Consider the following 26,532-nt stretch of genomic DNA (forward strand, 5'->3'; position numbering starts at 1 on the left):
GACACCTTTCCACGAATAAGACCTGTCAGTGACAGCTGTCACTGACAGGTCTCTAAGCCAATCAGGAAGCGCAACTTCGTTGCGCTCACCTGATTGGCTGATCGCTGTGACAGCGCATCGCACAGCTCCCTCCATTATATTCAATGGTGGGAACTTAGCGGCTAGCGGTGAGGTCACCCGCCGGTCAGCCGCTGACCGGCGGGTGACCTCACCGCTAGCCGCTAAGTTCCCACCATTGAAAGTAATGGAGCGGCTTTGCGAGGCGCTGTCAGAGTACAGACGGCGTCCAACCAATCAGGTGAGCGCCACGGCAGTAGCGCTTCCTGATTGGCTGAAGGGACATCAGTGACAGGAGTCACGTGATGTCCCGGCATTCGGGAGAAAGGAGTGTAATGTGAAAACATTGGACCCCTTTCTAGTCCGGTATGGCTCGGTGATCGTTTTTTTTTTTTTACAAAGTACGTGGATTTACCTCTGGACCTGGACCTCTGGACGCTGGAAGGTGAGTATAATTTTTTGACAGGTACCCTCGGATCGTCGGTGATCGTTGCAGTCGGCGTGTCAACACAGGTAAGTATGTGTGTGTCGGTGTATGAAATAAAGTTTTACTGTCGACGGTGTGTGTGTCCTGTTTTTATTTGGGTATTTTTTTTCCAGTAGTACTACAGGTACCAGCGGGCCCGTTCTTCTCCCGCATGCTGGTACTTGTGGTTCTCCAAGTACCAGCTTGCGGGGGAGGCTTGCTGGGACTTGTAGTACTAATGGAAAAAACAATATCTTTTTTTTATCACAAAGGCTATCAGCCCCCCCATCCGCAGCCCATTGGATGGGGGGGGGACAGCCTCGGGCTTCACCCCTGGCCCTTGGGTGGCTGGGGGGGGGGACCCCTTGATTGAAGGGGTCCCCACTCCCCCAGGGTACCCCGGCCAGGGGTGACTAGTTGGATATTTAATGCCACGGCCGCAGGGCACGGCATAAAAGTGACCCCCGGCTGTGGCATTATCTGTCCAGCTAGTGGAGCCCGATGCTGGTGTTAAAAATACGGGGGACCCCTACTCGTTTTGTCCCCCGTATTTTTGGCACCAGCATCAGGCGCAGAGCCCGGTGCTGGTTTTAAAAATACGGGGGATCCCCTGTCAATTTTTCCCCCGCATTTTTAGAACCAGGACCAGCTCAATGAGCCCGAGGCTGGTTATGCTTTGGAGGGGGGACCCCACGCCATTTTTTTTCCTGATTTTACCGTTCCAGCAATAAAAAAAAAAAAAAAAAAAAAAAATTATTTAAAAAAATATATAAATAATATTTGTGCCTCCCCCCCCCAAAAAAAAAGTACCTAATCCCTTCTAATATAAATAGATCTGCTATTCCAAAAAAAAAAAAACACAAAAAAAAACATGTTTAAATTTTTTTTATTTGTTTTCACCCTCCAAAGTGTGGCGGATTGAAAATCGCGAATTTGCTGTCTAAAAGCACTGCAGGCGAATTTCCAAACTTGAATTGAATATGCTGGAGGCGAATTGCAGCATCTGTACCATTGCAGAAAAGGTGAATGCGGAAAAAGGCGAATTGAGAAAAGGCGAATTTTGACGGTCCGTTTTTTTGCGAAAAAGTACTGCACTGCATAGGCGAATTGATTTTTTGAGGCGAAAACGTTCCGGAATTCGCCTTTTTTTGAAATTCGCCCGCTATTGCATATACCCCTATGGCTGAATCATTTGTTTTGTACAAGGGATATTTAATTGTTGCCCCCATTAGGCACACATGACCCGTATGCGCACCCATTAGTACCGGGTTTAGCCGTGCAAAACAGCTAAACCCATCTAAAGTACAGGTTAGGGTACTCAAACTCCTCTTTGACCGGCCAAACTATGGAGTTTATGCACATTTCAGCTCGCACCTCAAGAGGTTGCGAGCTGTAATGTGTCTCTCCGGCTGCATGCGCTCCTGAGCACAGCAACAATTGAATTGCTCTGTTGGGCACCATGTAGTGGTGGCCAGGGAGACCAACAATTGAATCGGCCCCATAGTGTTCACATAACATTCAGAAGACTAAATGGATGTTTATGGTGGTTATGTATAGATGCTATTCACTCCCACACTCTGGGCATCGGGTTTCACCCACCCTGCTTGACGCCTTATATGTGTTTCAATGTAGTAATCTTTTTCAAAAACCTTTTGAAAAAGATTTCTACATCAAAATGCACCAAGGTGTCAGAAGGTAATCAAGTGACACTGTACTTCAGAAGAAATTAATCAATTTTTTTTTCAACATTAAGTTTTTTATTTATGGTATAGGATCAAAACAAAAACACCATAAAGACAAAAGAGAATAGAACAACAATGGGGCAAAAACAATATTATAGGGAGGGGGGGGTGACAGGACATCCAAAAGCAGTACAGAAAACACAAGAGTATATATAAATCATGGATTTTCTATGGGTAGAGGGTCGCCCAAGTCACAGGGAGGGCTCTGTATGGTGGGGGATGAAGGTAAGATCGCCTTATTCTTGGAGATGTATGTATGCCATGGGAGCCACTTCATGATAGGGGAAGAGGGGGATGTAGAGTATGTAGCGTCCCTGGTTTCCATCTCGAAATGGAAGTGGGTCTTAGAAATAACTTTAGCAACGGGAGGGGGGAGGGAGATTTCCAGTTTTGAGCAATTGTAGCTCTAGCTGCAATTAAAATGTGACCAAGGACATAGCGAATTGACTTGGGGACAGTGTCTGGGTACCAGTGCAGCAACGCCAAGGAGGGGTCCTGAGTCAGGCTGAGGTCAGTGAACGAATGAATAAGGTCATATATTTTATCCCAAAAGGGGCGTAGGGCAGGGCAGTCCCAGAAAACATGCAAGAGTGTACCTTCGTGGTGGCAGAGTCGCCAGCAAAATTTAGAGGTGGACGGCCAGATCGTGTGTAGCTTAGAAGGGGTAAAATACAGTCTATGTAAAAGTTTAATGTGCATTTCGGTGTGGTTAGTACATTTAGAAAGGGAGAAAGAAGAAAGATGAATAGATTCCCACTGTTTAAGAGTGAAAGTACGATGGAGATCGGCTTCCCACTATATGAGGTGCAGATTTAGTCATAGCGATCGGAGGGGACAACAAATTTTACCAGTCAGAAATGGCTCCACGAGATGAAAGTTTAGTCAATCTATTCAGGACACTGGTAGTGGGGAGTTGAAAGATGTTAGGGTTAGTGGCCATACCATCTATCCAATGTTTAAGTTAGTAATAATAGAGCCAGGCTGAAGGGTCGAGGTTATATTTAGCTTGTAGATCAGAAAACGGCAATAGGGAGGCCGGGGAGAAGATATCAGTGAGGGATTCCAAACCTAAACGTCTCCAGTAGGAGAAATAGAGAAAAGGCAACACTTTATCTAATGCAGAGAGAGAAATGTTTCTAGTGGGTACTGTAATGTTAAAGGAAGGTGTGAGTCTAGAGTCTCAAATTGTCAGGACGTCGGTTATGGAAGAGGGCGACAACGGATAGCAGGGGCGAAGTTGTCGGGGTAGCTACAAGAGATCGGTGAGGGGGAAGTCCCGAAATAGGGCACGTTCTAGATCCACCCATGGTTTAGCGTGGGGAGAGAGAGACAGATTGGACAATTGGGAGAGCATAGACGCTTCATGGTACCTGAGTAAGTCGGGGAGTGTGATGCCGCCCTGTGACTTAGAGCGAACCATACATGTGTAGGCCAATCGAGGAGGTTTACATTTCCAAACATACGATAACATCAACCTTCACATCCGGGTTAACAGTTTACGAGGAACTGCATATGGGATGGCACGGAATAAATACATGAGTTTTGGTAACAACATCATCTTAAATGCTGCTAAGCGGCCCAGCCAGGAGACCTCATAGCCCATCCAAGTAGAAGTCAGTGAGGATAGGTGAGCCAATAGAGGCACATAATTGAGAGCGTGGACATTTTGGAAATGAGAGGGAATGGAGATTCCCAGGTAAGTTAAGAAGGAGTCTTTCCATGTATATGGAAAGCGCGCCTTGAGGGACTATAAAACAGAGGTTGGAATATTAATAGGGAGGGCATCCGATTTTACAGTGTTCAATTTATAATATGAAGCAGCGCTAAAGCGCACCAGAATATCATGTAGGATGGGCAGCGAGGTCCCTGGGTCAGAAACAAACAATAAAACATTGTTTGCAAAAAGGCAGAGCTTATGGGAAGTATCACATACAGTAAGACCGGGAAATTTCGGAGAGAGTTGAATCATTTGGGCAAGGGGTTCAATAGCAAACACAAATATGAGCGGGAAAAAGGGGCTCCCCTGCCTGGTACCATTGGAGATGGGAAATGGGGATGAAAGAAAACCATTAATATTCTAGCAGAAGGGCCATCGTAGAGAGCTAAAATAAAGCAGAGGATGTCCCCGTGGAGGCCAAACCTGGATAACACCTGGCGCATATAACCCCAATGAAGGCGATCGAATGCCTTTTCGGCGTCTACAGAGAGTAGGAGAAACGATGAGCTAGTACGGGAAGACCACTCAACTAGATCAAAGACTCTCCGGGTGTTGTCGGGGGCATGACGGCCAAGGACAAAACCTACTTGGTCTGGGTGGGTGAGATTCGGGAGTAAGGGATTAAAGCGATTGGCTATTAATTTAGCATTGATTTTGAGGGCAATAGGTCGGTAATTCTTGCAGTCAGAGGGGTCTTTACCCGGCTTCGGGATGGTTACAATTTGGGCTTCAACCATTTCCACCAGGAAGGACCCTGTATCGGAGGCCTGGGAGTAGAGCTGCAGGAGGATGGGGGAGAGTATCGCACTGAACGTGGAGTAAAAGGATTTAATAAAGACATCAGGGCCGGGGGCCTTACCTTTTGGCAATTGGCGAATTATGAGTTGTATCTCTTCCAGAGACCAAGGGGCATTCAGGGATTGCAGGGCATCTCCATCCAAGGAGGGGAGGGAAAGGCCATCCAAGAAGGCAGAGATAGAAGCTGCAGAGGGTTGAGGTATAGTAGAATCCTCACGCAGGTTATATAATTTGGCAAAGAATTTGGAGAATAGATTAGCAATATCAAGGGGATTGAGGCACGGTTTGCCTGAAGGGGCAATGAGGCATTTTATTCGACTACGGGCTTGGCGGCTACGAAGCTTGCGTGCTAACAAACGGGTGGCCTTGTTTCCTGCCGTATAAAATTGACTGCGGAAGCGAGCTAGGGCCGATTGCATACGAAGCATAAAAAGCTTCTGGAGTTGGGCTCGCACTTCCTGAAGCTGTTTACGTAAAGCCCGAGTAGGACGGGTTTTGATTCTGAGACTCCAAAGGCCGTAAAGACAAATCTAAGTCTGCATGCATTTTCTTAGAGCGAGCCTTGAGTTGAGCCCCCTTTTGGATAGACGTGCCACGGAGCACGGCTTTCAGAGCGCACCAATACGTGAAGATAGAATTATCCTCAGGGGCATTGGTCTGCATATATATATTGATAGAGAGTCAGTAAGGGCCTTCAGAGTCTCAGGATTCATCAATTGATATTCCGGGAGTCGCCAAGGGCGCGGGGGGGGGGGGTGAGATGCGAACCTAGGTACCAGGACCACAATACAGGGGCATGGTCCGACCAAGTAATGAGAAGGATTTTAATTTTACGAATGTGTTGGAGAGTCCTCTTGTCCAGAAGAATAAGGTCGATCCTAGAATAACTGTTATGGACTGCAGAAAAAAAAGTATAATCTCTCTCTGTAGGGAAGAAGACGTGCCAGGCATCATACAAGTCGAACTCCGCAAGTAGTTTCTTAAAAGCAAGGGACGGGCCCATATCTCGAGGAGGGGGACCAGGGCCTTGCGAGGAAGACCTATCCACTTTAGGATCGAGTACTAGATTAAAATCCCCTAATAGTATAAGTGCCCCTTGTCTAACCTTACATAACTCCTCGAGGAGTTCCCGCAAAAATGGAATCTGACGCGAATTGGGGGCATACAAGTATACAAGGGTCACTAAGGTGTTACCAACAGTACCAACAAGGATGAGGTAACGACCATTTTTATCCTGAATTTGTCGCTGTAGAGTAAAAGGGGTGTATCTATGAAACAGTATAGCCATGCCATTACGTTTAGCGGGGCCATTAGCAGTATAACATGTGGGGTACCTATGGTCTCGAAAAACAGGTGGGGAAAAAGAGGAGAAATGTGTTTCTTGAAGAGCAACAATATCAGCTCTGTAATTATGAAATGTAGCAAGAGCCAGCCTACGCTTATGAGGGGAATTGAGGCCTTTGACATTGAAAGAAATAACCTTAACCATCAATGAACAGAAAAGCATAAGCGCTGTCAAAGTCGAAAAATATTGCAGTACACACATCAAGTACAAACTATACACAGATGGCCTCCGTGCGCGTACTTATTCTGCCATGCGTGCACATATCCGCAATTTGCGTATGGTCGCTCCCACGGTCCTGCGCATTAGTGCGTGGTATGAGTATTTATGGTAGAGTTTGTGAACGCATGGAAAGCTATCAAAACACATTACATATTTAATCCAAATAGTGCACATTTTACACATAGCCTCCCTGCACCACAGCAGCAAGTTACAGCCGTTTAAATGGTTTCAGAACAAAGGGATTCACCTTTACAGGATAGGAGGGGACAGACTAAGGTTATAAGGTGGTGTTTAGTATCCAGCCGTAGAGTATTTTAAGGGTAACATTCCAGTGTTGGTCTGCAGCAGATCGCATGTTCCTGCGGATAGTTATGTGCAGGAGCAGAATATAGATATAAACTGTATTTACTGTACATTATGTATGCGGCGGGAATCCAGAGGAGACCACCCACAAGAGCGGTAGGAACAGACATCGCCCACCTATTCAAACCGACCTATGACCTCTCCTGTACTGTAAATGACCATCCCTGTGTCCAATGGACAAATAGATTACAGTATCCATTGTGTTAGGTTTTGGAAGAATTATATAAAGAGCCTGCTGCAGGCCTGGTCAGACACAAGACTCACAAAGTTATCTATCTAGATGACGGAGGACCAGACTGGGTAGCGCAGCGAAATCCAAACAAGTATGTAACATTGACTGTAGCCATTATTCTGTTGTATTGTATTATATTGTATTGTATATATTGTAACCCCCTTTCAGTAATAATATGCTGTGGTGTCGGAACCCAGCAGTTTAATTACAATCTGGTGTTGTGTCTTCCTTTCCCTGCTAAGGTTTAAAGTGTATTATTATCGCATTGCATAGCTGTTAAGGGTTTGCGGTGTATCTCTGGGTGTGTACACGCTGTGTGTACTTTGTACCGTCAGCGCGGCGTTTGTGCGCAAAGTCCGTACACAGTACGGGACTTTTTACGCTAATAGCGTAGAGTACGTAGAGTGTGTATTAAGTATAACGGCCGCTGCGGCTCCATGGTAATGTGTATTTAAAGTGTGTTTAAGGTATAGCTTTCATCCCTGTATATAAATCAACATTTTCAGCGCGTATGGGTGCCATGGAAGTACCTGTCAAGGGAACATGAGAAAAGGAAAAAATACAAAGGAAAAAGAAAAAGGGGGTTGGAAAAATCAGGAAAACACAAAAAGAACCCAAAAGGCCCAGTATATTGGGCCACAGTAGGTGCCGCAAAAAAAAAAAAGGCGCCAACATAGTTAACTTGTGGGGGGGAGGCCATTACAAGCCCCACCCATGGAACCTAAGACATAACTACACATGGAAGAACCACAAAAGGTATGTATATAAACAAAGCATGAGAGCATAAAAAGTACATCAGGCATGACATAGAGATACAAGAAATAAACAAACACTTGCGAGTGCAACATCAGAACTCAGGGCCAGTCCAGGAAGTAGAGTAATGAAAGTCCCTACAAAAGCGAAAATCCACGGCAGGGACAATCCATAATAACGTGAAGGGGCAGCAGAACCAAAGAACATAAATTGTCCTGGCATCAGGCATCCTGGATCCAATCAGCAAGGACCAGAAAGGGTAAAGGCATCGAGTTGGTAGAATGTCAGCCCACCTTGGACCAGTCCGACTGCACTGGAGGGCCCTGAGAAGACAGCGGGACCGAAACAGGGATGTTCCAGTCAGTCAAGATTTTGATGCCAGCATCCAGCGATGAGATGACAAAGATGGAGCCATCCTTCCGAACCAGCAGTTTAACCGGGAAACCCATCTATATTGTATTTCCTGGTCACGGAGGGCCTTCGTAATAGGTTGGAAGGATCTGCATTTATTTATAGTGTGGAGTGACAGATCCGGAAATAATTGTAGATTATCCAGGACAGCCAAGTCCTCTGCCATACGGGACCCCTTGAGGATATCCTCCTTGATGTGAAAGAAATGGAGACGTAGGAGGACGTCTCGGGAGAGCTACCCGGAGTGGAACGAGGCTTTGGCAGACGATGAATTCTATCAATAAATAAATCTCGGGCGTCGGCGGAGGGCAGCAATTTTTCAAAAAGGGAGAGAGCGAAATCCTGGAGGTCGTTGGTCAAAACAGTTTCCGGGACACCCCTGATTTTAATGTTGTTTCTGCGGGATCTGTCCTCAAGATCGGCTAGCTTGTCTTTAACAGCCGACAGTTCCGCCAAGGCCGAGTTGTGGGAGGTAAGTAGCTCGTTGTGAGAAGAGACCAACTCCTGCACTTTATCCTCCAAGTTGTTGGTGCGGATGCCGATATCGGTCACTTCACCCGCAAGTTGAGTGATAGAAGACTGAAGATCGGTGGTGATAACCGTTCGTAAGGCTTGGAGCATCTGGTGAAGCATACGGACAGTAAGAGGTGCATCGAAGGCAAGGTCCGGCCCAGGGGCGGGGAGTGGGGAGTTTGTAACGGTGGACGTGGAGATTGCACTGAGCTTCCCCTTTGATACGGGTTCAGGGGTGCGGTTAGAGACAAACTTAATAGGAGGTGCGAGGGCGGATATCCTGGACTTTTTAGGAGGCATAATGCTTGTCCGAAGAGTGTAATAATAAACAGCAATAAAAATGTCAAAAAGGTAGAAATTTTTGGTTCAGCGTCAGGCAAGAAGCGTTAGCGGTTCCATGGGTGCATCGGAGAGACGTCGCATGGGCAGCATGGATAGAGAGAGCAGGTTAACCATCGAGAGTGTAAAACCCACCCGCTGCACCAGGGGTCTAGGTAAACAGTCAGCCAGGCAGCAGCTTAGGATAATCTAGCGCAGTGTAGTCCAGCCGATAGACAATGTGATCGCCCCTAACAGCTGGGCGTGCCCTCAGGTGTTATCCAGGGCGCCCAAGTGGGGAAGCGGGGCACAGGTAGAATAGACACTACCGCAGTGGCGCCAATCAGCAGGGTGTGGCGGCCAGTTATAATGGAATATCAGCAGGGATCCAGCCCAACTCAGGGGGAGCTGGCACTGTGTAGGTAAAAGAGCAAGCAGGGGCTTCAAGCAGTAGCGCAACAGAGCCAGGGGTGGAGAGATGGGCAACAGCTCAAGCGCAGTGCGGCCGGTACTTCCGTGGCGGCGGGGATCCAAAGCCAGCAGGCGTGCAGCAGAGCAAGGGGGTCCCAGCCACTGCACAGCATCCGCGATGTGAAGGGGAACAGCCGCTGGGCGTCTACACCATACCTGCGGTGATCTTACCCACTGGAGCAGGCTGCAGCGAGCTGAGATCCTAGGTCCTGTCCGAGCCCTTTTCCAAGATGGCCGCCGGACGTCTCTTCAGCCTACTGGGCTGCAGGCTTCTCTGTCAGTCTCCAGCCGGATATGTAAGGTGAGGCAGCTGGGGAGGCAACATCAAGGGGTCCGCCGGCAGCGGGTGTGCTACGGTGCAGAGAAGGTAGTGTGCAGCCACGTAGAGGCCTCCGTAGCAGCGCGCCTGGGCAGAGGTAGAATCGAGGCCCCGGCCCGAGGGGACCGGACAGGCCACAATTTGCGGGAGGTCAGAGAGACGCTCCCCGACTCCACAACCAGCGTCCGTCCGCTCCAGGAGGTGCAGCAAGGTTTGGGCTGGCAGGGGAGAGAAATACCAGACCCGAATAGGGGCACATATGGTGCTTTATTACCCTGTATATTGGAGCTGCATCCAAAAGTGTCTGTTCTCGTTAGCAGCTAGGCCACACCCCCTAACCCTGTCATGTCTAGGGATGTTTTGCAGCAGATGATTTCCCAACTCTGTCCTTCAGCTGCGGCTCCATTCACTGTTCCTCACGGCCCACGTACGGCCAGTCAGTGACCCCGGGGTTCTCAGGCATGAACTCCTCTCGCACCCAAGCAGCAGCCGAAATTAATCAATTTTAAGTGTAGCAGACAGTCATTGAAATAATTTTGGTACATTCAAGAGCCAAAAGGCACTATAGCTGTAATGATAATTGATTCAAGTCACTAAAGTTATGGTCCTGTGAACATCAGGGGAATAGAAGATAAAGTCCTAAATGCCACAAAAATTTGTGCAATTACTGTATGCTTAAGAATTAAAGGCAAACCAGTTGTCATAGGCATAGAAGATGTGTTATTTGTGTCAGATCTAGGAACCAATCCTATTGCTATCCTTGTACTGGAAATAGTCAAATTCTCAGAGGAAAAGTGTATGTACAACAAAAGAGGCACTGTAATTGCATCGGCAACCCAGTTCCAACAGCTGTACAGACGTGTCCTCATTACATCAGTGAGTGAATGAGCCACCCTGTGTGGGGTAACATAATGACTTTGTATATACAGTGTATGGCACTACTGGGAGCATTGAGTACTTATGGCACTGCTAAGGGCACTGTGCATATATGGCACTACTGGAAGCATTATGTGTATATATGGCACTACTGGGGCATTATGTGTTTTTAAAAAAAAGTTTATGCACCAATTGATGCCCCACCCCTTTAGCAGCTCAATCCACATCACTGTCCACCTCTGCTGCACCCACAGTTCCTGAACCTATATTCCTACAAAAATAGCACTGCCACCATCTATTAACACAAATTAAAAAAACTTTAAATATTAGAACATGAACATTTAAATCAAACAATCTTAATAAACACTTTAAAAAAGTATTAGAAAAATTATGTTTTTTTTAAAAAAGCTCACTTTGATTGGGGGCCAGAACACGTGGCCACCCTTTTCCCACTGGTAGCCATAATAATCCAATCTCCAAGACAGTACAGTATTGACGGTTCTCGCACCATCAATATCTACATCAGTTCCAGGGCTATGTACTATGCACAACACCTCCACCTCAAATGTTAGGTATACAATGATATGTTGCGTGGACTATATGTTAGTATTAAAGGTTTTTTCCCCAAAATGTGTTTACAGAAATGGCAATGGAAAAGATCCAACAGTACTGGATTGAATAGACATCTATCTATATCATGCAAACGAGTGCCTCTGGCGAATAAAGGCAAATAATATAAATAAGTAAGGTGTGCCGCGCTACAAAATTTCAGTTGCTCCATGTAAAAGTTCAGAACATAAGGATATGTTTATGGAGCACTTGTGTGTATATATATATATGTATATATATATATATATATATATAATATAATAAAATTATGCGTGACCAATGCTGAAAAAAGGGGATTAAAAGTTTCACAATTAATCCAATACAACATATATGAATGTTTACAGCTTTTTTTTCCAAGCACTTTGGAGTCTTGCTACAGGATCAATACTAGCACAGCTGAGTGCTCCTTCAACTCGATAGTTAAGGACCAGGGTGGATACACTAGCTGTCCCTATCCCACCACAAATCCTTTTGTCTCTGGTGCACTCGATCTTCCATGTGCTCTCTGTTGCGGCACCTCCCTGTCTAAACCGGAAGTTCTAAATCACTCCATATGGTCACTTCCGGTTGGCGTCGATGCAGATCTCTGTTCACCAATGCATGTTGTGTACTACATGTACTTTATCAAGGATATACCTAACATTAACTGGTTAGTTTATCACAAAAGATCAGCAAGACTTACAACAGGACATGCTCTGCCCACAGCTGCCAATCTTTGTCAGGCCTTCCTCCAGATTGATGCTGTCAAAAGGCTGGCGCTGAGGTGAATAATCCCCCTCCTTCTCTTCCCCATTCCACCTCTGACGCTGCCCTGTTCAGTGCTATAAATGCTGGGATGACAGTTCAAACTCTGCCCACTGTATGTTAGATATGAAAGGTTTGCAGGGATAGGCTGACTCTACTCCAAAGGGCTCTAGGTCTCCTTGCTTAGCTTCTCACTCTCCTTAGGGCAGTGTCATAACTAGACTTTTTGGTGCCCTGTGCCAGAAAGAGAACTGGTGCCGCCCCACTCCCTCATTTTTCCAATAAGGACATAAGGCACATGCCTCATGGGGAAGGAGGTTGACAATAGTGATCTTAGAGAAAGCCCATGCTATGATACAGAAACATTTATAGACCACTGCAAGAAAATGGATTTGGACACAAATCCTCTTTATACCACATTCATGCAGTTAAATTAAATAACATATTTCTATATACTGCCATACCCAGGAGTCAAACCTATAACCTGTTGAATTCTAATTAAACAACCTACTCATTAAGCTATTTGATCCTACATAAAAACTATGAACACTACATGAAGCTATTGGTACTTTTGAAAAAAAAAATCAGCGTTGCAATTGTGCAGATCTATGCAGTGTGCAGCCACACACTACATAGATCTGCTCAGCCGCAATGCTGATCATCTTTTCCAAAAGTACCTGGTAAGCATCAAATAGTAAGAATTCTCTACCTTAGAATTATCTACCTGTCTATGCAAGGGCAGATACCTCAATGAAAAGATTGGCTGACTGCAATGCCACAGGCAATGGGTTCGAATCTCGGGTATGTCAGCATCTTGAAATGTGATAAAGGACTGTGGGGCAGATTTATTAAGCCTGGTGAAGTGATAAATTGGCAGGTGATAAAGGACCAGCCAGTCAGCTCCTAACTGTCATTTTTCAAACCCAGCCTGTGACATGGCAGCTAGGATCTGATAGGCTGGTCCTTTATCACCTTCCACTTTATCACTTCACCGAGCTTAATAAATCTGCCCCAATGTGACTGAATAATAAAGAAATCTCAAGTTGAGTTCACGAATGTTGTATAGGTATTAGCGACAGAAAGAGTCAGGGAAGGAGACAGGGGCGGCCAGGAAATGCTGGGCTTCAAATAGGGGTAAAGCTGCAAGTGAAAGTAATTAAAGCAGATATATGACAAATGCCTACAACTGTTCCCCTACCCTTCCAGCACTATGTGCAGTGCCCCTTCTGCACACATCTACTTGCGGCCCTGCCTTAGGGTTCCTCCTTTGAGATAAAATGGTAAAGATTTTCGCACAACATTTAAGGTCACTGGGAGAGCTGTTGGTACCCGTTACACAGCAGATAAGCAGTTGGTGACTGTTAAGCTTTCCTTTAAGGCATTAAAGAGTCAAAATATATATGTCTCCTTTCCTCCTATTTCTCTCTGAGATGTTTGGCAATGTTTAATTCAAGAAACAGGTTAACCTCTGATAATTTAGACACTATCCTCTCCAGACTGGAAATAGGCTGGTTAAGTACTTATATCTGAAATATATATATATCTAAAAGGCAAATAACACTGTCTCTTCACGAAATCTCCTGAACCATAAAGCTGTGCTTCCTTGCCAGTGGCAATTTTAGAGCAGTATATTATTCAAATAGGGGAGGCCACACTCACTGATGTTTGACAGTGTCTAGGGGTAATAGTTGATGTGGCTCCCCTATTTGAATAATGGAGTGCTCTGCAACTGCTACTGCAAGGAAGTCCAGGAACAGAGCATTGAGTCCTCCACCTCTGCGACTTGGTATCACCAGCACCATGCATTCTTTATATCCCCAGTTGTGTGGGCTGTTTTAACTCTCCTCTGTGAGGGATGAATTATATCACCCCTTTTAATCCCTTTGTGGATGAAATTTTGAAAAATCCATTCTTAGTGGGTGCTTACATCACGAAAGCAACCTATTGCCTAAATTTCAAGTTCATAGTTCTTATGGTTCAGGAGATTTTGAGATGAGTCAGTGGTATTTGGCTTACACACACACACACACACACACACACACACACATATATAAAAATATATATATATATCAAAACAATACTCTCTCTGCGCTATTCAGGAAGAACTGGTATCGTTATTAAGAGTTTTTTTGACTGGCAGCCTAATTCACCTAAGTTCCTTGCTAGGAGGAACTAAGTAAAAAATATGCAACAATAGATGAGCTGGCGCCTGGGGGTTATATCAACACCCTATGTAACAGAAGACACTTTTAATCAGTTTCACACCTTTATGAGTCAAAACATAGTAGCAACATGTTCCATAATAAAATGTATTATATATACATAAAAACAGGTTCAATGTCCATAGTTAAACAGAAAAGGAGTAATTAGTTGCTCCACAATTCATATATTTCCACTTTAGATGTCGAAGACAGTTGTAGGTGAATCTCTACAATCTCCTCTCTATCCTCAGTATATATTCAGAAGTAACATCAAAAAAGAAGAACAAGAATAACCCAACGCGTTTCGTCTTATTACAAGACTTCATCAGGGGTACATCTACAAACATTGGAAAACCCATAAAATTTTAATAAACAAAAAACTATTTATAGTATATGTTCTTTTTAAAAAAAACATAAAAAGGATCATATTGCATACATAGCAATGACATGCAAGACAAAGCATAATTGAACAAGACAGAAAGAAGGAAGAACAAAAAATTTTATTCAGAGACATCATAATTACATCATGGGACATACCTTAACTGAATGGTAATATCAAAAATAAGCGAATATAGCAACCCGACACAACAATCACGGATGCTTGAAAAAAAGACCCCTTGTACCAAAGGGAATTTCTGTTGAACCGTCCGTCAAGCCTAATTGAAAATATATATTTTATATCAATTCAGACTCTAACTTAGTGGGAATTAGATCATAAAACCAAGACTTTACAACACATGCCTTATAGGTCGACTACTTAAATGTAAAATCTAGATACTCAGGTACAGCAAGGATTCACTTATGCAAGAAACCTGGTGAATGTATATTAAAAATTATTATAAATAAATAAGGTGAAAGGGTATCACATAAGATAAAAGAGAATAAAGTATTACAAAGGTGTTTGTCAGAATATTAATAAGTGTCTATTCCAAACGAATGATTCAGCCATATTACCAACTTATTGATCTATATTTCTACTTAGCCCCCTAGAGGCAACTAGTGGGTATTTAAACCCCATATATCATTATCTTATTATTCATTGAAAATCTGAGATAGATATATAAATGTTTAACAATTTATAAAGAAAAGGGAATAAAGAACTTCAATAGCAAAAACTACTTGTACCTCATAGTATACCACAATAGTTAACAATTATCTTAAATAATAAATTATAGACCTTGTAGACATAATACTACCTATTATTAAACTCTTAACAATAAAAAATCTCATACAAAACAAATCACATATTAAATGTACCCTTATTCCAAATGCTGCCTAAATCTTTAAGATTGACAGTGCAATAATAGTGTAATAATAATAAATCATTGTACCTCACCTCTTGTGGATCAGCAGTGGTAGCCTGGTCTCTGAGTAATGAGACATTGAGCCAGGACACCACCTTAATATAGGGGGAATGGGTGACATCATTAAAAATAACTAACGTGATTGGTGCACTATAAACCGTAAATAAGTCCTTATTAATATAATGTTTTTGTCATGGTAATATTCTGGAAAGTTAGTGTATCACCTATAAAACCTTTCCTATTAATTTAAACCCTTAAATTAATAAAATTAGGGAAGCTAAACTCTTAATTAATATGAGTTCCCATAATGCTTTTCAATATTTACTAAGTTTGTGAGTAGCAGAATTTGATTGACAACTTTCCACCTCCAATCAGCGAGTAAGAGGCGGGTTCCCAAAAAGTCATTTATTAGAATGTGCTTAAAGGCAATCAAAGAAAGGTTACTAATGCACTATGAGGCTAGCGCGCACCCAGGGAATATCACAGCACCAGGCTGATTCGTCCCCAGTGGTCTAGATTGTCAAAGCTGCGCCGTTGTACTGGAACGCTTTGCGTTCCAGCGCCATGATGGCTTGTGTTCCACTGGACAGCTGGGTGCTTCCTGTCATGTGGTAGGATCACATGGTCATGGCGGGCCAATCAGAGATTTAGACAGTGTTAATGGACCGCAAACCCCACGGCTTGCATCCTAATCTAATATTTAACCAGTATAAATAGATAAAATAAGAGTATATGACACTTAGATACACAAAGATAATATTAAGGTGGTGTCCTGGCTCAGTGTCTCATTACTCAGAGACCAGGCTACAGTACCACTGCTGATCCACAAGAGGTGAGGAACACTGATTTATTATTATTACACTATTATTGCACTGGGAATCTTAAAGATTTAGGCACCATTTGGAATAAGGGTACATTTAATATGTGATTTGTTTTGTATGAGATTTTTTATTGTTAAGAGTTTAATAATAGGTAGTATTACGTCTACAAGGTCTATAATTTATTATTTTAGAACATGTTTAACTATTGTGGTATACTATGAGGTACAAGTAGTTTTTGCTATTGAAGTCCTTTATTCCGTTTTCTTTATAAATTGTTAAAAATGTATATATCTATCTCAGATTTGCAATGAATAATAATTTAACGATATATGGGGTTTAAATACCCACTAGTTGCCTCTAGGGGGGCTAAGTAGAAAGACAAACACCTTTGTAATACTTTATTCTCTTTCATCTCATGTGATATCCTTTCACCTTATTTATTTATAATAATTTTTAATATAAATTTACCAGGTTTCTTGCTGTACCTGAGTATCTAGATTTTACATTCAAGTAGTCGACCTATTAAGTATGTGTTGTAAAATCTGGGTATTATGATCTAATTCCCATATTATGATCTAATTCCCACTAAGTTAGAGTCTGAATTGATATAAAATATATATTTTCAATTAGGCTTGACGGACGGTTCAACAAAAAGCCCCTTTGATACTAGGGGTCTTTTTTTCAAGCATCCGTGATTGTTGTGTTGTTGCTATATTCGCTTATTTTTTATATTACTTACCATTCAGTTGAGGTATGTCCCATGATGTAATTATGATGTCTTTGAATATATTTTTTTATTCTTCCTTCTTTCTGTCTTGTTCAATTATGCTTGAATGTCATTGCTTTGTATGCAATATGATCCCTTTTATGTTTTTTTTAAAAAGAACATACACTGTAAATAGTTGTTTGTTTATTAAAATGTTATGGGTTTTCCTATGTTTGTAGATGTACCCCTGATGAAGTCTTGTAATAAGACGAAATGCGTTGGTTTATTCTTGTTCTTCTTTTTTGATGTTACCTCTGAATATATACTGAGGATAAAGAGGAGATTGTAGAGATTCACCTACAACTGTCTTTGACATTTAAAGTGGAAATATATGAATTGTGGAGCGACTAATTACTCATTTTCTGTTTAACTATGGACATTGAACCTGTTTTTATGTATAAATAATACATTTTATGATGGAACATGTTGCTACTATGTTTTGACTCATAAAGGTGTGAAACTGATTTAAAGTGCCTTCTGTTACATAGGGTGTTGATATAACTCCCAGGCGCCAGCTCATCTATTGTTGCATATATATATATATATATATATATTTATATATATATTTATATATATATAATTTTCATTAAGAGATTCCGTACCGCCCACAATTATAGAAATTAGTCTATCTGAGACTGTGTTCCCTTAAGCTGCATGGAATACGGAATACGAGGAAGCTAGCCGCATGGGTTTGCATTCCACAAGTGGAGAAGCTGAGATAGTGGAGCACAAACAGGAAGTGATAAGGCTGCATAGGGATCTGTTGTGGGAGGCGGACACCAGCACAGCTGGCATTGAGAGGCACTACACACATCTGTATGCATTCCACCAATAAGGTGGAATGCATAGAGGAAATATCGAGGCTACATTCTCACAGGGCATTATGGGTAAAACACCCAATTTACATTTTTTACATTAAGAATGCAGGCTGACAGTATTTATCCAGCTAAATATACAACTTAAGAAGTGTATTTATGGGCAAGGCTCACTATGGGACTTATTAACATTCCCTTTATGACTTTTTTTTATATCTTGCACACTCCTGAATGTCAGGATGTGATGTCACACCCAGAAGGGTATTTAAACCTAGGAAGGTTTCCCAGTCATTTCAGTCTGACTGGTGATCTGTGTGCATGCACATGTTGGAGTCTGTAAGTATGATTTACTTGTCCTCCTTGTTCACGGTTAAACTATGTTATTGGCTTGTTTCCATATACATATTGTTTACACTTTTGTTCTTTGATATAACACATTATGATATACTGCGGATACAATTTTGGATGTTTTTATTTTATAAAAAGAATTTGTATAGATTATTATTAACCATACAAATTACATTGCTAATAAGATCCGACAAGAAAAGTTGCATCGATTTATTTATGGTTAATCATGTATTTTGGTTAACGTGGTATATTTACCATGGTACATAGGTAATTAAAGCTTGATTATATTTAATATAAATTATAAATAATACTTTAATACATAACAGATGCCTTGTATTAAGTGTCAAGAAAACATTATTGTTGTCTGCTGTTTTCTAAACATGCAAAAAAAATTTTTGTGGAGCACTTGATCACCAGTAAGAGAATATATACAGTATGTATTCTTATATTTGTTCTTGTTGAACCCTTTGTGTTTACTGCTCAGTGACAGTTACCCATAATCAGATGTATTATTATCATTATTTTTTAGGGCATTTGTAGATGCCATTTATATAACCCTTTTGGGACTTTTTATCTAACGGATTTTGCATCCTTACACCAAATGGTATGTATGGCCGTATAATTTCTCTTGTCCATCCGACATTTAAGTTTATAATAGATCCATAATTGGGATCCGTTTTCCCTCAAAACTTCAATTAAGTCTTTGAAATTGAATCAGAGGAATGGTTGCTTCCATGTAACTCTCTTAAGATCTAAGTGGTATGTACCTCCTTAAGTGCATATCGCTCTAAAATAGTTTATTTTATAAATCTATACTTCATAACTCCTCCTTGTTCTTCCTTCCTATTTTCAGTCGAAAAGATTCACGCCCCTGATAAAGTCATAGAGACAAAACACGTAGGTTTCACCAATTTATATCCGTTGAGTTGTTGAGAGAATAATCTACACCTTGAGCTCACACCTTTGCTAAGGTGAGGGGAGATTCACAACATCTATTGTACAATTACATTTATATGGATTCGTTTGGTATTGTGATTTTAGACAATTTTTATATTGTCAACTAAAACGTTTCTATGTCTTGTATTAATTGTTTCTATTGCTTGGGTGATTTTTTTCCTGGTAAGAGGGTTCATATACTAGGGTGTCATATACCAAAGGAAGACCATTGGCACATCAAATATATGATCGGTCTCTTGAAGTGGATTTGTTCATTATTCCATCATACACTGAATTCACAGCTATATATGTATTAGCGCACTAGGGTATTTGTTTTTTGTTATGTGATAATTTGAGGCCCTGACTAACAGTGGAGGGGGGCAATCCATAGTGCTGCTTTCTAGCGCAAATTCAGGAGTATTTTTTGTATATATATATATATATATATATATAAACAGATAGATAGATATAGATAGATCTATCTATCTGTCTATCTGTCTATCTATCTATCTATCTATCTATCTATCTATCTATCTATCTAGACCTGAGGCTATAAATGGTCACATTTAATGGAAACCAAGGAAAAGGTTCTTAAAATGGACTGTTTGGAATTACTTGGGCAGAAACAAAAAACATCAAATAGCATGGAAAATAGTCCCGTTTGTTCAACAATATAGTCCGATTAGTCAGGAGATCGTAAAAGTGACTCGGGATTTATGGCCCATAGTCACATCAGACAAGGACTTAGGTATGTTCAAGGATTGTTCCCTTTTACCGAGTTATACTCCTAACAAAAATCTTAAGGACTGGTTAGTCCATAATGACATTTCAGGCCAGAAACCTGCCCCTAAAACGACATTCTTGTCTAAAAAAACGGGGTGCTACAGGTGCATGGGCTGCACTACATGCAGCTTCATGGAAACTGGGACAGGTTTTCCCCACCCACATTCAGGTAAATGGATCAAGATAGATAAGGTTTTGACATGTACAAGCATGCATGTTGTGTATTTTATCAGATGCCCATGCGGTATGTTTTATGTTGGTAAAACATCAAGACAGTTCAGGGAGAGGATGGCAATGCATCGTTCAGCTATACGGGCAGCTTTACTAGGTGAAGGTCAATCGCAGCCGGTACCCAGGCATTTTCAGAAATTTAAACATAGTTTGGCATCACTATGATACAAGATCATTGATCAACAGCCTGAAAACGTCAGGGGGGTTGACAGAGATAGGGTGTTGTTGCAACGTGAGGCCCGCTGGATCCATCGTCTAGGTACGGTGGTACCAGGGGGTCTCAATGAACAATTTAGCCTACAATGTTTTTCTTGAATTCCTTAAATGGTTTGACATAATTTCAGCATTCTGTAGCTAATATGGAGGAACAATATATAGTAAAATATGTATAACATTATTTATGCATAAAATGATATTTAATCCAATAGAAAATGATTGTGGATGATCGCTTTTGGTTACACTAATGTACATGGTGGTGACGGGACTTGAATTTCACATATTTGTTTATAACTTGTTGCCAGGTTACCTACGTAGTGGCGGGAGGAGGAGCGGAGGACCCGGCGTGTTGCGGTGTACGTCATCTGTCCCCGACGGCCACAGAGGAGAGAGGTGGTAGCACGTGGGAGAGCTTGTGGACGGCAGACGGGGATACAGTATGAACGGCCTGCACCGCAAGAGGATGACGTCACCCGAACCCGCCACATCGCCGCACCTGATGGAGATCATGCACATAGAGGGGTGTGAGTGTAAATGTTTGTTCTTTTGTAATGTCTGTTGGTTCTGACGAAAGTTGTGCAAATACAACTGAAACGTTAACTTGCTACAGGAGTTTGGTCTCCTCTTTTACCTTATTGGAAGTCCCTATATGAGTGCCGCCGTTGGAAAGCTATATATATATATATATATATATAATTTACATATATATAAATGTGGGAAGGGTTATCATAGTTTGCATAGCTTGGGCTTTACCTGGGTTCAGTTTTGTAATGCCCCTTCCCCACAAGGGCATGTGTCTTATGTCCATATTGGAAAATGAATGGAGGGGACACCAATTCTCTTTCTGGCACAGGGCACTGGAAAATCTAGTTATGGCTCTGTGTGTACTAAATTGATATCTAACAAATGTGGACCGGAAGGCATTTGAAATGTTGTCATGCTCTGTTTTACAATTCACACAGTGTTTTTGGTTACAGGTGAGACATCTAAAGTGTGTAATGTTTATGTTTTTGCCATGTAACCGGAGACTCGCTTGAGTGAGGTAGGTATTAGAGCTCTGAGAGTTGTCTGCTCTCTTCTGTTCTAGCATTAAGACACAGGACCTCAGGAGGCATGACCGCAGAACTTCCCAAGTGTGCTACTGTGCATGCACGATTCTCTACTCATCTTCTTCTCTACAATGATGGATGTGCCTCTGAGTATTCACTATCACAAAGACTACATTCTACAGTCTGCAACCCCACTATACCACTGTGTCACCATACTATACATTTCTATGTCATGTTATACTATATACCATAATATATATAAATATATATATACTATACATTCTGCTGCCACCACTGTATGTATGCATATAAGTAGTGGCGCCAAGGTGGGGGGCTGTTAGAGGGTCCCCAGGTTTACAAACCTCCCCTCCCCCCAGTATACCTGTGCTATGGCAAGCAATGGCGCCATCTTCCTTGTGATATCTACGTGAAGATGGCGCTGCATATAAAAAGCAAAGACTCTGGCACTGTGCCAGAGTCTTGCTCTCTAGTTACAGTGTCATCTCCCCAAATTACACTGGGAAGATGGTGAGTGGCCGGGGAGGAAGAACTTGCATCCAGATCAAGTAAGGTAGGAAACGGGGGCCCTCCCTCATGCCCCCCCTGTGGTAAAACGGCACCCCACTTTATTAAGCCACACCCACACTCCTTTACCAGGACCCCGCATTGCTCTCTACGCCCCTGCATATAAGGGTGTGCACTATACCCATCCAGATTATCCCCATATGTTTCTTGATTGCACCTGGAGATACCACATCCTGTATCTGCTTCTACTGTTTAATATGTGTAATATCCCTTTTCCACTAGCTCTAAAAACACGGGTAAAAGCGCGGGGGCACGCATTTAACCGTGTTTTTTTTTACTGGAAACGCCCCCCCCCCCCCCCCGCTGCAAATTCCCGGATCAAGTGATCCGGGAATCCTACCCCGGTAGCTTGCCTGGTTGAACACGTGTTCAACCCGGTAAGCTGTATAGTGTGAACGGAAGTCGTGTTGATGCGACACAGCTCCCGTTCACAGTGTATGGAAGGGTGGCACTGGGAGATCATGTGCTCTCCCAGCTCCGCCCCTGCCGCATCAGCAGCTGCGTCACCAACCCGGAAATATGCCAGGTTGGTGAGCTTAGTGTAGAAGGGGGCTCTAGCACGGATCGCAGCCGTGTCTGGCTCCCGGCTGTGACCCGTGCTAGCAAGTGGAAAAGGGGTATTATTCTACATCTCCTTTCTACCAGTTAATAAACCAAACCCTGCTTAAGTTATCTGTCATACGGAGTAACCTCGATTGCACACTGCTGACACGTGATATCACAGGATCTGACAATATTTTTCCCATTGCTTGAAATAATTTTTCAACACTCTGAAGAGATAATGGCTAAAAAAACATGAAAACAAATTTGTTTCAGATGCATTGTATCTATGTATTTTTCCTTTTTTTTCCTTCTGTCTTTAATGCATTATACCAGTAGTGTATGCTACCACATGAGAAATAGGTTGTGTCATGTTCTAAAATTAGAATGCAGTGGAGGTAATGAGCTCATAAAACAACATAAAAAAATAAAATGATTATCTTTTTAATGTACATTTGAAGTATAATTATGTACAAGACCTGCAATTCATAAAAAATATATAATTTTCAGTTTTTCAAATTTCAAGCTCTGGACTGAAATGTGGATTGTACAGTATGAGATGGAGATTGAAATACAGAACTGTAATGATATTAAGAAGAAAACATGAGTCATCTATTGAGTTCAAGTGGAGGACACCAACTTAGAGAGGCTCTGTTTGCTGTGGCAAAATAGTCATATATAAAGATAGCACATCATTATTGACATGGAATCATTTTCCCACATTCTTTAAAAAAAAAAACATTTTTCCATCCTCATAATTATGTCCTTTCCAGGTACCGAGAAAATTATTGTTATTGCAGTGCGAGGATTATGATACAGCTACGAAATACAGGGTTTCGTAGTAGAATGCCAATGAGGTTGTAACTAATGATTTCAAATAATATATTACAGTAACCATTATCTAAATTATGGAGCATTACAGAATCTGTGCTCATACAGTAACTTAGCTTTGTTTGAAATTCCCTTACAAAAGTAGATGGATGTGATAGAATTGTTGAAAGATAGTTAGGGATAAGGCCAGGCTATTTATCATTTTTTCAAGAGACACGAGGAAAATGCTGTACATTACCATGACAAACTACATAATTAACCTACAAAGATTCTTTGCACCAAAAGCTAGCCTTTAAAGCTACCACAGCATGCCATTTCCTATTACCGAGTGATAATTACTCAAACATTTTTTTTTTTTTTTTAAATCTTCTGTATTCATTGGAGCAAAAACAGATATTGCAATACAGGGAAAAAAACTAATTGTCTGGAGCACTAAGGGGGTTATTCAGAGTTGGTTGCAGGTGTTTTTATCTTAGCAAAATCTGCGGCCACTGAAATCACATGCTGGGGGCCGCAATTCAATCGTGAACGCATATCAGATTTTATTTTAATTTGGCAATGTCTGTACAAACCAAACTATCTGTCAAGATTTTCCCCCTCCTGCCACAAGGCAATAACATTTTACCAGCAATTGATGGTAGATGTGGATCATGCTGCACCACAGGCCATAAACTTCTTGCTTCTTGCATCATGACTGTACTAGCCTTAGTATAATTATTTACCCAGACCATAGAATCTGATGTATCACCACTTTTTATATTCTGTGATGCAATTTTAGGGGCTTCCTGCATGGCTCTATCAAGATTTTTACTAAGATACCCTCTCTGTAGAAATTTCTCTCTCATCTTTTTGAGATGCACCATCTTATCTTCAGCCTCACTGCAGATCCTATGGACCCTGAGGAACTGAGAGTATGGCAGCCCTTTCTTTAAAGCCTTTGGATGAAAACTATTGGTTTCCAGCATCGTGTTACAATCTGTAGGCTTTATATCATTACAGTTCTGTATTTCAATCTCCATTTTATACAATCCACATTTCAGGCCAGAGTTTGAAATTCTATTTGAAAAACTGGAAATTATATTTTATTTATGAATTGCAGGTCTTCTGCATAATTTATACTTCAAATGTACATTAAAAATACAATAATATGTTGGCAAGTCTGTACACTCCTTTAAGGAGCGGATGGCACAGCACAGAAGTGCGATACATCAAGCACTTGAAGGTAAGGCAATAGATCAGCCGGTTGCCAGGCATTTTAAACAGAGCGGACATAGCCTGGCACAACTTTGTTACAAAATGATTGATCAGGTGCTGAATTGTAAAGAGGAGGTGATCGTGATAAGCTACATCTGCAGAAAGAAGCCAGGTGGATTTAGAGATTAAACACTCTCCAGCCGCAAGGGTTAAATTAATGTCCTTCCTTTAGTTGTTTTTTATACTTGAACATCATCATTCATAAACTGTCTATGTTGTATTGTGGAAACGCTATATTTCTAAATTTGTGACAGTGTTTATTCTTGTAGTGCTCAGTGTAAACTGTTGTTTTACAGATGAGTAAGGTCGATCTTGTTGTCATGGTGAAGGTAGCACTGGGGATGAGCTGGCGCTGGCTGATGGCTTAGTTGTGTGGCTGCAACTGATGATGTCAGCTAAAGCCAGAAATCAGCTCTGTTTGGCGTGTGGATCACGGAGGTGAAGGTATGAAAGGTAAAAGTTTTCTCATGTATGTTATTACTGATGACGATTTATAAATAAATCGAAACATTGAAGTAACCTGTCTGATGACATGATTTATGTCCGTGAGTGCCGCCAAACGTTTGCATTATATCCCATTGATGGGACGGGCACCCGGCGCTGCTAATTGCTACAATGGAAGCGTGACTGTCGAACCCTGTGTTGTATATATATATATATATATATATATATATACATACGTATATATAGGTAATTAGGTTGCACTCATATCTTCCAAAGTACAACTGGGGTGTCACTCACCATGCTCTGAGCTCACATATAGAGAAGTATAGAGGGGCACTCACCAGATTATCGTGCACTTAAAAGGATTTTTATTCCATACTTATCAGAAAGGTATCACAGCATCTCAAACATTTTCGCTCCAAATAGATCTTCATCAGAAGGCAAAACAGTGCATCAGCAGACCATATAGTACATCCACCACCAAATTCCAGCAACAGTGCATACAGTGTATATATATATATATATATATATATATATATTAGTATGCAGGTGCGGCACTCATAGCAGGAATAATGGACAAACAGCTGCCGACAGTGCTGGGGCACTGAAACGTTGCTAAAACCGACGTGACCGCTGTTTGGGGGTGATTCAGACCTGATCATAGCTGTGCTAAATTTAGTACAGCTACGATCATCCACACTGATATGCGGAGAGACGCCCAGCACAGGGCTAGTCCGCCCCTCACCTCAGGCCCGGCCCCACCGCACAAGTACAAAAGCATCGCACAGCTGCGATGCTTTTGTACTTGAAGTATAACTCCCAGCCAGAGCAGCTCCTGTGTGCTGACCGGGAGTTACTTATCATTGTGATGGTCGCAGCGGCTGTGTGTGACACCCCCCGCATGGTCCGGCCAGACCGCGCCCACAAACTGGCGGCCAAATGCAGCCATGCAGCCTCCTCCTGCCCAGCGACTGCCTCTGCCTTTCAATCAGGCAGAGGCCATCGCTGGGCTACGACAGCCGTCGGCTGTCTGGCATGCGCTGGTGCATTGCGGCACCGGCGCATGCGCACTTCTGACCTGGTCGCTGTGCTGCGATGAATGTCAGCATGCGATCAGGTCAGAATGACCCCCATTGTCCGTTATTCCTGCTAAGAGTGCCACACCTCCATACTAGTACATACCTTATACAGGAGGGCACTGGCTCCGTTACCTGTGATTTAGTATATATTTAGTATATTTACTTTAGTATAAAATGTAAAAGGTGGTCACATATGGCCAACGTTTTGGGGCCCATAGCCCCTTTGTCAAGGCATGAACAGTGAATGAAAGAACCCTCTTACCTTTAAAAACCAGTGACAACCCACATGTGAGGAGGAGCTGGGCCGGACGCCATCCGCTTCTGTGACTGCCAGATCACTTACGGTGTATCCAGGAAGTGACGTTGCACAGGGTCT

The sequence above is a fragment of the Pseudophryne corroboree genome, chromosome 5 (genome assembly GCF_028390025.1).
Source record: "Pseudophryne corroboree isolate aPseCor3 chromosome 5, aPseCor3.hap2, whole genome shotgun sequence".
Classification (NCBI taxonomy): Eukaryota; Metazoa; Chordata; class Amphibia; order Anura; family Myobatrachidae; genus Pseudophryne; species Pseudophryne corroboree.